Raw genomic sequence first — 8,965 nt, 5'->3', positions numbered from 1 at the left:
TACATGTTCAACCTTGGTGGAATTGTTTGTTTCTTAAAGTGGTGATATAAACGCTTGTCAAGATCATTCATAAAACAACTTTTTTTTGCAAAGAAAAGACGATCCGATCCGCTAAAGTTGATTTATTTCTCTTCGTCTTAAATAGATCAGACCTTGCTGAACGTTAAAGAGATATATGCTGAAAATATTTGACTTTTGTGAATCTAGATAATAAATTTTGATCAGATGTCTTTGAGGAGATTGCAGCTAAAAAGGATATGAGAGGGGGACCTTTTGCGCTCCAGCCTTTTTTTCAACATGCCTTGAAAGTTTAAACTTCATACCCAGGTTTCTACCCTCAGCTGTTCTCTACACATTAAAGATGCGTCGTCTTGTAAAACTGGATGCACAAAGTGCTTCTTGATTTAGTTGAAGATGCTGTAAAACATTTTCTGAACGATGTGACGGCTGGTACCATTTAGCCACTTTAGATATTGCTGGTATTTCCTTATCATGACCGAGAAAGGAAACAAATTCTTTTTATCGTGTTTTGCATTCTTCTTGACATTTCCCTAAGGTTTGACCTTTATGCTTTATATTTTTTTAACTATAGGATCAAACATGCCCCTTTTCTTGGCTACAAAACATCTTGCATGTTAGCAATAGGTAACTTGCATAACTTAGAGCCCTTGCACCAGGGGCTAGGGGTTATGAGCCCTGAAGGCATAGTTATTTAACCTTCGAACTGTTTTAAGTGAAATGATATTTCAAAATTATCGATCGGACGCATTTAGGGAGAAAAGAGGGTGGGGTGAAAGCCGTTCGATCATTTTTAACTTATAAAAAGTGCACAGGAACTTTTGATTTCTAATCGAGTGAGTGAATCCCAATGCTCATTCCCATAAAAACCTTGTATGCTAAAATTGAGTATCTAGCTTAACTTAGAGCCCTTGCACCAGGGGCTAGGGGTTATGAGCCCTGAAGGCATAGTTATTTAACCTTCAAACTGTTTTAAGTGAAATGATATTTCAAAATTATCGAGTGAGTGAATCCCAATGCTCATTCCCATAAAAACCTTGTATGCTAAAATTGAGTATCTAGCTTAACTTACAGCATCTCCTCCAGGAGCTGTTAACCCCAGCAGCTCCTGGAGCTTATCTGCTCCAGACAGCCAGGAGCTGTCTGGGGTGAGATTGTTAACCCCAGATATCTGGTTATTTGACCTTTAGACTACTTTCAACTTTTTTTTTCTATTTTGATCGGATGCATTGGGGGGGGGGGGGAATGGTGGTTAAGAGAGAGAGGCTGATTGTATACTGATTACCTTTGATTTTTCAAAATAGAATTTGAAATTTCAATTTCCAATCTAAAGAGCCTTCTCCAAAGTGTGCACGATCATCCCTTCCATTGAAACGTTAAATTTTAACAAGGTTAACTTGCAATAGTCTAAAGCCCTTACCCCGATGACTGTGGGGGTTTTCGTTGATCAGTTTATTAATCATGTTTTATTATTCGATTGAAAATTGAAATTTTTAGTGCCCTATTTAAAATTCAAAAGTGATCGGAGGGCAACCAGCCCCCTATCGAAAATACCTCCGAGAAATACCACCTTGCAGAATCTTCCCCCTGGAAAATACCACCCCGTGTAAAAAATCTCCCTTGAAAAATGCCACTGAACCACAAATCTTGTAATTTGTCCATTGCTTACAGATAGTGTTTATTATTGGGAAACATAAAGACATTTTTCGCACGGGAGTTTTCTGAAGAGAGGGGGGAATTTTCAGGAGAATCTTTCATGAGAATAACATTTTTGCATGGAGGGGGGGAGGAAGATTTACACATAAATTACTCTTTTCCGCTTTCCTTAGCACTTCTCACCTAAACTAAAAAATAACAGAACTCAAATATTAACATTTACAAAATATTAACATTTAGAAAACCATATTTTTCGCGAGGGGGTATTTCTTAGGGGATGATTTTCATGGGAGGGGGAGGGGTGTAAACGCCTAGACCCATAGACAGTGACTGTACGAAAGTAAACCCCATTAACAGACATAAAAAAGTAGAGATATATATGGTTTTAAGAATTTGTGATGTCTGATTTTCTTTGTTTTTGTAAAAACAAAACATAGCTTTTTTATTAATCATCTTGACAGTCATTTATATCATGACTGTAAAAAGCAAACAATTCCAACCAGGTTGAACATGTAAAGATTCTAACTTGTGTTTTAACCAATATAAGTACGCTGGTTGAGTTGCGCAAGAGTTCAGTTACACAAAGGCTCAATTGCACGGGGGTTGATTTGCACCATGGTTCAGTTGCATGGCGGCTCAATTGCACAGGGGCCCGGTAGCATGGGGGTTCAGTTACATGGGGGTTTAGTTAAGCAAGGTTGAATTGCACAGGGGTTGAGGTGCACAAGGGATTAGTTACATGGGGCTCAGTTGCACTGGTGTACAGTTGCACGGTGGTTTAGTCGCACAGTGGTTAAGATACACGATGGTTCAGTTGCATAGTGGTTCAGTTGAACGATGGTTCAGTTATAGTAGTTCATTTGCTTTGGGTTCAGTTACACGATGGTTCAGTTGTAATGGAACTGAAGAATTTTTGAAGAATTCTGAAGAAATTCTACATTATGGTCTAAATACAAATCCAGTTGTTAAAACCCTAATTGATAAGACCAACAGAGTACAAAGTTGCCCGTAGGAGATGTCTGTCTCAGCCCCTCCCAAGATCAAAATGTGTAAAACTAGCAAATGGCTGTAAAATTCAGAAAGAACTAAACCTTTGCTGACAAAAATAACCCTTTTATCTAACTTCAATTTTACCTTATAATTTACGCTGGATATCCCTCATTTCATCCCCCTTGTCAAGTTTCTATTGGTGCCCATGACAGCATATAACGAAGTGGTTGATGATCATTACAAATCTTGCCATAAAAATTATGCCTATTTAGATTGTTCCACATAGAAATATTCATTTCAGAGAGCTTTGTGGCTCCCTGAAATGAAATGGCTCTTCTACTATAGGTAATCCTGAATTCATATAATTTGAGAGGTTTGCGAAAAAATACAATTTCTTTTTTATGGAATAGAAAAAATCAACATGTTTTATGCCAATTTGGCTCAAGGTACCAGTTTCGTTTAAAATGTTTTTGTTTAAACCAAGTTGTCTATCTGCTACTGAGGAATTTTTTCTAGCCTCAGGCCAGAAATGGTTCCCATGCCCCTGAACCTCATTGTAATCAACCCCATTTGTATTAATCCTTCTTACCTTGACCATATCAAACTCAATATTTTTGTATCTCAATATCCATGGAATTCAACCCCCGTTTGATTCAACCCAATTCAAACCAACCTCATTGAAATTTTTTTTCAACCCAACCTCAAAATTAACAAATTTTGTGTAAAATAAAGAGTAAAACAGACCAAAACAGGACAAGAGGGCTCCAGAATTATTTTTTTTGGGGGGGAGCAGGGTCCCCCAGTTCCCCTGGATCCACCAGTGACAAATTCCCACTTGAGTCAGCCGAACCGAACCTTACACGCATAAAATGGGGTTGAGTTGCTCGGGGTCGAATTGAATGGGAGTTGAGTTGCATGGTGGGTTGAGTTAAACAGGGTCTGTGTTACATGGGACTAATTTGAATAAGGGTGAAGTTGAATGGCGTTTGAGTTGCATGGGGGTGAGTTAAATAAGGTCGAGTTTAATGGGGTTTGATTTGCGTGGGGTTGGATTGAATGGGTTCGAGGTAACCAGTTGTTGAATTTGAGGACTAGTTTGAATGGGGTTAAGTTGAATTGAACAAAGATAGACTTAAAGTGGTTGAGTTTAACCTCAGCGTTATTATTGGATGCATCCTCCAGCAATATCAGTCTAAGTTGCAAAAATTAGCAAAATATTCCGTTTCATCATAACACCTGTAACAATACAAAAGGACCTATTAGTTACCCTTACTTAATTTGAACGGTCTTTCCTTTTTTTTCCCGTCTCCGAAATGACCTACTAAATCAAAGCAAGTATCACTTCTCAAGTCATGATTTCCCCAGTTAGCCCTGGTTTGCGTTCAAATTGAAAACCTAGGGAGCTGTTTAATGATACGAGACAAGAATCAATAGTCTCCAGGGCATCAGTCTGCATATGCTTTTACCCTTCGATTAGGGGAATTATTATGAAAGGATCCAAATCAATAGGTAGTTTGAAATATTTTGCGATAGAAAAAGGATTTCTTGTGTATTTGTCACTAGGCCCTGTGATTTCCAACACACAATTTCAGTTTTTCTCATGGGTTAAGGGTATGAGCCAATAATTCTCATTGTATAGGCTACAAGAATAATTTTAAGAAGTGCTACTGGAATTCTTGACATATATATGAGTCTTTGAACATTTGAGTGGAGTTGTGAGTGCTGCAGCAGTAGGCTGTCAGACTGTACAAAGTGTGTGGCTTTGGTAGTATTTGTAGTACTTTTACCGCTTCCAAATCCTCAGTCCCAAACCCCCACACTACTCCTTTTTCATATATTTTTCTACGCAATTCAGCCCATCCACAAAGAAATAACCAATACGAATCAGCCAGGGGCTTAGATCCAAAATTTTTATTGGAGGTGGGTATTACTAACATAATTAATAAAAGTCACAACTCACCCCATCCACAAAGAAGTAACCAACAGGAAATGACCAGGGACTCAGATTTAGAATTCTATTTGAGGAGGGCACAAGAGGAGATCCACATCCGGATAGTCAATGGGATTGATTATCCTTCAGGGAAAAGAAGGGGCGGTTCTGGCTTCTTTAATTTGCTCATACTTACAGTAACTATTAAGTATAATTATATAAGTTTTACAGTAAATAAGTACCTTACTGCGAACTACGATCTCTGCGTTATTTTTACGATCTCTGCATTAAAGAAAAATTTTAAAAACTATGAAAATAATAAAAATATTCAATTATTTATTTTAATTTCCGCCCTTACAATTTCCACCTACTCAATTCAGGGACGACCTGCTTTTGCTTGGCCCTAGAGCGTGGGCCGACAAGGATGATCTTTGGCAGTTGAAAACAAAATTTAGTCGTCTTTCATCCGCAGAATGTGTCCTAGTCATCTCAACCTTTCTCCGTAGGGAAAGCTTACGTTTTCCTTTTTGTTTATTTATCTATAAACCGGCCTACTGCCCCTCAGCTACTCAGAAATGTCAGCTAGCCCCTTGGGGGAAAAATTATTTTGGTATAAATGAGAAAAAAAAATGTTCAAAATTTAAATGGTAAGATACTATTCGGTAGTAGAGAAAGGTTAGGCCTACTGTCAAAGACTTTCCCTAGAGATCAGATGTTTCTTTCTGAGATAAGATTTGTGGGAGGGTGCATTATATTATGGATGTCAGTCCCTGGTCAAGATGTGATAATGCATTTCTTTCAGTCACTACCGATCGTACCTACCATTTGTAAGTAAATATACCTCTAAAGCTGCTCCTACCGGAGGAAACCCCAATAGATGACATTTAACGAAACAGTAAACCCTTTTGAGTGAAGTGTCAAGAATTTTGTTTGATTTAGGGACGGCAGAATTATGAGTGATCTGATTGCAGAACTGCATAACTACTAATTGGATCACTAAACTAAAACTATATTGTGTGCCTGGAACCAGGGATGTACGCATATTTTTTTTTTTGGGGGGGAGGGGTAATTATAGAAAGAATTTTATTGCATAATTTGGATAAGAAATTTCAAACAATTTGGAAAAAAAGAATTGGCGGTATAGGCCCCTGGATACGGCTCTGTTTAAAAATAATACTACAGATAAAATATAACTCTAGAGGATGAGCAAATCAATATTGTGAGATTGAAATCTGAATCCGGCCTAACATCCTTTAAATCCTAATCTGTATTTGAATAAAAACCTAAAGGGCGAATTTTAAGCTCAAACCTGGATCAAGAATATCCTCCAGTCCGTCTATACTCTATACAGGAGTGTCGTTCGTGGGGGGAGGCAAGGGGGCAGTTGCCCCCAAATAAGGTGAAGAAAAAATTATTAAATAACCCATGCCTATCCGGATATGGAACCCTCTTGCTCCCCAATAAAAATCCTGCAGATTCTCCCCTGACTCTCTACACCATAAGAACAGTAGTATGGATACATCTTCTTTGCAGAAGGATAATAAAGTTTTCCTTTTGCTGGATCGATAGTGCCTAAGTGGAAACCAGAGGAAGGAAAAGACGTAGGGGTGGAGGGACAATGCCTTGAATACTTGAGATAGACATTGTGATATTTTTTACCAAATGCATGTTCATATTTTAGACTTGCTTTCAAAACTTTATTTTATAAATCCCCTCTTATTTCAGTTAAGGCGAAATGGTCAAATTATGGACTAATTAACTTACGGTGCACTTTGGAATTAATAGTAAAATTTAGTTAATTAAATAAACGGTTAATTTATGTAAATTTAATTAATTGTGTTGCCTAATTATTTCATAGAATGTGGATTAGTTAATGTTAAATTTAATGAGATAGATGATAAATCGTTTTTTGTTAAATTTAACAAATTTCAAAAAAAAAATCATCCACATTTACAGTATTTCATTTAGTTATTTGCTTCGTTTTTCATTAGTGACTAGATAATTGGGATCCAAAAAAATCTATGGTCAGAAGACGTACACAGCAATTCCGACTCTTCCCCAGCCAGATGTCTATGGTTAATTTATTGACAAAAACGAACATCTTATTACATAGACCTTCCAACGTCAAAAACTCCGGAAGCCGTAAAGTCCATTTAAAAGCTGAAATTTGCTCGAAAACGAAATAACCCTTTAGTTGTACATTTCCGGTAAGAGATGCTTAGGCTTTAATAGTGTTTAATTAAACATTCATTATAAACCGCAGTTCTGTGCACTGCTAGCCTTAAGAGGATCCTTTGATCTGCCGACTTTGCGAAAAATGGATCCCCTGTTGGGATAATGATATCTTAAACGTCTTCTTTTAAACAATAAATTTTTGTTATATATCCGCAATTTATTCAGTTTCTATGTCACTGATTTTTAAATGCTACCGAAATACAACAGAAAACTTTTAACGAGTCAAGTTTTTCGCCAGATGAGGCAGGGGTTGCACGCAAAGTCAACACGGGTACACCGAAGGTGTGGGGATATGAAGACAGGACTGCTGACAGGGGTATAAGGCTGGGAGGGCACTCAGAATCATCCCTTGTGGCCTGAAATAGTTTAATGCTTAGAGTTAGGATTAAGCATTGGTACTGTATCTGTATCTGTTTTTCAGAAAAACAGAAACGGAAAAAAAACAAATGATAAAAGGAAAGAGGTCAGAAACAGGCCCGTCGAAAACAAGTGACCTGTTTCTACTTTCTGTTCTTTTTTTGGAAAAATAGAAAACAGCTGTTTTTATGAAAAAAACTGTTTTTTTCGTTTATCTTCCTCTTTTTTTAAGATGTGTCACCATGTCATCTATACTGGGCGAGTTTTATGCCGTAATTCCCAAGCTTATACAAAGAAATCACCTTTAAACCACCCCAAATCTACTAATCCATCTTATTTTTATCGGCTATATGCGCATACAATACGACCCACTGAACAGGCGAGTCTAAAACTACTAGAGGACGTAGACACCACACGATTTCTTTTTTATTTATTTTTTTTTTATTTTAATCGGGTTTAATTAAAAAAAAGTAAATAACTAAACTTGAAGTACACTGCTCTGTGACAAAACTCACGTTGAGACCCATATACATAAAAGATTCTTCACTAACACGTAGTACGGCTCCCACTTCACTCTTCGACACAACCACACGCTTCCTCATTATATAATTTTTTTAATCTTAATAACAGGGTTCCTCCCTCCCTCCCCAGACGTACAACCACCTCACCTGAATATACTAAGAAATCTAAACTTCATCTAATTTAATTTATCTTTCTTTTTTTATCTTTCACTTATTGACCTTTAACTAAATATTTATTTAAATAATTTTTGAAAGACCCAAGGGAGCTCCTACATCTCACCTCCTTTGGAAGCATGTTCCACACTTTAGCACATGCTAAACGTACTGAACGTACTGTTGGAGTTAGTCTAACTTGAAGGTCAAAGGCAGAGCGCGTGTTTCGATTATGTTGTTCAGATATCAACCGAAGCAGATTGTGGAAGGGAGATGGAAGTAAACCGGATAAAAATTTAAAAACAAAAACTGAGCACGACAGACGGTAAAGGGCAAAGACGGTAAAGGGCAAAGACGGTAAAGCATTTCGTTCTTGCCACCTCAAGATGTTGAACAACAGAGTATGAAATAAAAGGAACAAACTTTTCTTTCAAATATAAAAGTGCAATAGTTTTGAATAAAATAGAAAACAAACTGAAGTTCAAACTTTGAACTTGTCACTCAGAAATATTCTTGTTTCGAGTGTTCCATCAGTTGTTCTTGCACATTTGATTACTTGCACTATCCGTGCTAAAAATACGAATTTCTTTGGTTTTGGTGTGGGGAATGTATACCTTTCGGTTAGGGGTTTTCAAAAACGATGATTTCAATGGTGTGCATTTTATTTTGTTCCAATTCTGTTTTCGAGAAGTTTCGGGTTTTTTTTAACATAAGGGAAATTCGTTTTTGTGCTAGGATTAACATTGAAGTTTAATGGAGGTAATAATTAACATTGCTGAATCCGCACCAAATAATTTTTGCATAGAATGGTTTTTCTAAAAATATACCTTTTTTTTATTTTCGGTTATTATAGGAACGAGATTTGCTCTTTACTACTTTACAGCTACTGATGCATGCATGTCGTCTAAAATTTGTTGATTATAAACACTGATATATTGCTAGATCCACCTCTCTACTGACTTAACTCTACTACTCTACTGACTCTACTGACTCTACTGATCAACAAACAGTAGTGCAAGCTTGTGCCTCTGTTTTGGACCAGCTTAAAGTTAATATTGAGCTACAGGTTCTCAATCTCTGAAGATGTCTCGTAGTTAGACTAGAG

The sequence above is a fragment of the Artemia franciscana genome, chromosome 12, assembly GCF_032884065.1.
Source record: "Artemia franciscana chromosome 12, ASM3288406v1, whole genome shotgun sequence".
Lineage (NCBI taxonomy): Eukaryota > Metazoa > Arthropoda > Branchiopoda > Anostraca > Artemiidae > Artemia > Artemia franciscana.
The sequence above is the reverse complement of the archived record's forward strand: the minus strand, read 5'-3'. Positions refer to the sequence as shown.